Genomic DNA, 4,276 nt, shown 5'->3' on the forward strand with positions numbered 1-4,276 from the left:
TCTTTATGCAGTTGGCAGGTCCTCAGCCCAGATCCTTTTCAGTCATTTCTGCAGGAACATTGTCTGACAACATTGCCTTTCTTTCTCATGAGAGTGTTGAACTGAGGGTTTGTTTTTAATGTTTTTAACTTTAGTTTCATTTCTTCTTTCGTTCTTTCTTCTTCCTTAGGATTTAAGGGTTCTTTTCTATTTCATCTTGGGAGGCATAACCTTTCAAGTCCACTTCTGCAAGTGGAACGCTTGCAGAAGTAAATTTTTTCAAGTGGAAAGACACTTGGAAAAAAACTTGTCTTCTATGTTTGAGGGAGGATCTACTACTGACATTGCCCAATGAAATTGTTAATCACAGATGAAAGAGTTCTCAATTTATATGGAGGCTAAAGTGTTTACTGTACACGTAACTTAATTTTTGTCCTTTTTCTTTCTAGTGAGTTTTTAATAGTTATATTAATACTACAGCACTGACTATTTTGTAGTTAAGTTCAATAGTAATTTATTGCTCTTGTTTTGAATAGGTTGCTGACTATATTCCACAACTGGCTAAGTTCAGTCCTGACTTGTGGGCAGTGTCTGTGTGTACAGTTGATGGACAGAGGTATTGTATAAAATCTTAAATATCAAAGATATCCAAATAATGTCAACTAATTTCAAGCAGTAGTAATAGCTAATAGGACAGTAGCAGTTATGATGTATATGCTTTTGCATCAGTTAAGAGGGGTGGCTTTTTAAATTTAAGTTTTGCTAAGTCTTATTCAGTATAGAGCAGTGATTCTTAAATTATGTTTTCTGCACTGTATATTTGAATAGCTGCCTTGAATACTGCCATGGGAGAAAGACAGTATGTAAATAAATAAATAAATAAATAAATAAACTTGCTTGTTTGAGTGTTAATCCATATGTAGTCAAAAAAGCTGTCCACACACAAAAAAGTGTTTGCTAGAATACCAAAAGGCAAAGTAAAATCAAAAGATTTAGGGGGGGGGACCAAATATGAGTAGGGACCCAAAACAGATTGTTGAGAAGTGAGCATTGTCAGTAGCCACAAAATGTTTAGTATCGGAGTTTGGGGTAGAGAAAACTTGGATGCACAGGGAAGGGAGTAGCATACTGTATCTGGGAACTGAAATGTGTGGTGATGTTAAGCAGTATGCTTGAAGAGCTGAGACTGGATTACCAACCTCTTCCTTTGGAGGTTTTATAAACAGAGGCTGATGACCATCTGTAGGGAGTACAGTCATCCCTCCTGATTCGCAGCGAAGCTGTTCCGGAACCCACCCACCCCACGGATCCAGAAAATTGCACATATCCAAGCCCCATTGATTTGAATGGGGGTATGAACCTGCATTTGCCATTTTATCCCTCCCCCCCTTTTGATGTCCATGAATAATTGAGACCGCGGACTATAGGTCTGCTAATCAGGAGGGATGACTGTACTTTGTTATTCTTGCATGGCAGGGAGTTGGACTGGGTGGTCCTTGTGGTGTCTTCCAACTCTGATTCTTTGATTTTAGGTGGAGGTCAATGAACTGTAAGAAATAAGAGATTATCCTGGCCTCAGAAGATATTTCTAGACTTGCTCTAGTCTCAGCAGGCTCTGAGCAAATGTGTTTTTGTCTTTCATAGCATTTTGATAACTAGAAGGGGTAGAAAACTAGGTCTAAATCCAGTTGTTAGTTAGAATAGACCCATTAAATCAATAAGAATACACCTATTAAATAAATGGTTATTACATAAGTGTTGCCTTATGAAGTTCCTATTATAGAGTGGATCCATTCTAGCTGGGATTAACAGTTGGATTTAAGCCCTTGGTGTTTAAAACAATTAGAAATTAAATCTGGGATTATCTTGAATCTAGTATTGTCTTGCACTTCTCTGTGTATAGGATATATTTCCCCATTAATTTTAGCATTGGTTTGAGAAAGATTGTCTCTTCATAGTGTTTAGCAGAAATGTTGGTGTCCACTGAATAGCCATCAAAGCTTTGATTTTGGGTGTATTCTATGTACTTCAAGACTTTTTACTGGGGCCATTATTTTGCCCAGTTTTGGAGAAGAAGCGCATTCAGTCTTACTGTGCTGTTTTAAATGACACATTGACTCTTGGCTAGGGGGGTCTGACTTGCGTATGGTATACGTAATACCAACTTCCCTGGAAGATCTTTCCATTATGTGTTGTATCTAATATCAGAGAGCTGTCCCTAATACTCCTCAAGGCTAAAATAGATTTACTGTGTCAGTACTATAGTTGTGTTTACTGATAATCTGGTTGAAGAGTTTATAGCAGAGAAGAAATTTTGCTGGAATGCACTGGTTGTTAATAATGGAACAGTTCAGCAAAATGTCTGTGGTTGAAAAAGGACTGTTCACAGTGGGAATTGTTCCAGTCTTAAAGCCAGCCCATAACATCCGAGGTCAGGGAAAGTAGCCAAGTGATAGGAGTTCTGTTCCTAACAGAGTTCAGTTGGATTCCTTTTATATCCACTGTCCCTTTGAAGATGTTCCTTAATTCCATAGTTAACCATTTCATCTAAATACCCATGGCACAGTTAAGGATTGGCTGAAAGCTGGAATGTGAAGCCACAGGCTGGCTTGGATGAAACATCCAAGCATTGTTAAGATTTCTGGTCCAAAATATTCTATAGATTTCTGAATGTATTTCTTACACAGGCATTATTTGTAAATTAGATAGAACAAGATTGTTTTCCCTAATTTTCCACCTTTCACCCTCCACAAACGCCCCCTCCCCTAAAGCAACAGTGACAACAACAAACCCACACAATTATATGTTTTAGGCATGCCTAATGTCTACCGAGGATTAAGACATTTTATTTTCCACAAAGTAGTATAGGCAGAGAGGGAGTTGCGACTAGAGATAATAAAGCTCAGACGTTGCTTATGAGTTGCTTTCCTGCAGTTGCTTTCCTACAACAACAGAAATTGTTTAATAATGCTAACAGGGATGAGATTTTTCCTCTCTCAAAAATATAATTTTGAGTGCAGCCTAAAGGGAAAGTTGTATGGATCCTGTACAATGAATAACATCTCCCCAATTATGAATAGCATCTCCTCAATTATGTTAGGGAGCCACAGAAAGGGAAGGACCAGAAGTAGATTAGTTTGACTTTGTGCATGGAGACAGTTGGATCCAGACTAGAATTCACACCTTAGACACTAGTGTCAGATGTAGATAAGAAGTCCCAGTTGGGACATCTTGCATGAGGGGATCTATCCCCCCCCCAAGACAATACTGTGATTTTGCAACAATACAGTGCACCCTCCTTTTACACGGGGATCCATTCCGGATCACTCCACATAAGGGGAAATCAGCATATGCTGAAGCCCCATAGGAAGTAATGGGGTTGGTGCACGACAGGTTCTTATGGCACAACTTTCAGCGTATGCTGAAAGCCGCGTAAGGTGCGCCTGCGTAAAATACAGTATATTCTTTCAGCGCCATTTTTTTCTACAGTATATTTTCATAGAGCCAACATAGTATAGTGGTTTAAGCATTAAACTAAGACTCTGGGAAGCAGGATTTCAATCCCTGCTCAGACATTGAAACTCACTGGATGACCTTCGGCAATTCACACTGTCTCAGTGCAAAGGCAAACCTCATTTGAACAAATCTTGCCAAGAAAATCCAGTGATAGAGTAGCCTTAGAGTCGTTGTAAGTCAGAAATGACATACAACAACAATAAAAGTTTTTCTGATATCCCAGAAATGCATTTTTTCCCCTTTGGGCTAGACAGACAGGCAAAAAGAGGTGCTTTCAGGCTGACTTGAAGGTGTGGTGTTTAGATGACACATGCCTTGAAGCTAGCAGGAAAGTGTGCCTTATGCAGAGAAAAGCCATTTCAAAACGAAGCAGCTTTTCCCCACTTCTCCCTAGCTTGAAGCCATATCATGTGGCCATGAAATGAGCACTCCAGCTGCCTTGGGAGCCGGCGTTGCAGTTGGTGGGGTTTCAAAGTGGCTTCAGAAAAGGCAGCTTCAAGCCACTTTTCTGTGCATCTGTTTCGCCCCCTTGTTATCTCACTCAGAGCACTACTATAGAACATACCTACGATACTGTCTCAACAGGAGCTGGAGGAAAATAAATAAATAATACACCAGTCATTAATAGTTTTGACCACCATGGAAGTTTCCACATAACTATTCTTCATGTGTCAGTCAGATCCTTTTCTGGCCACTTATTTCCAGGAGTAAGAATAATTTTCTAGCTTAAAAAATTATCTTTGCACTTTACCTCTTGAATTTTGTTAATTGAAATAATAAG

The sequence above is a fragment of the Sceloporus undulatus genome, chromosome 1, assembly GCF_019175285.1.
Source record: "Sceloporus undulatus isolate JIND9_A2432 ecotype Alabama chromosome 1, SceUnd_v1.1, whole genome shotgun sequence".
Classification (NCBI taxonomy): Eukaryota; Metazoa; Chordata; class Lepidosauria; order Squamata; family Phrynosomatidae; genus Sceloporus; species Sceloporus undulatus.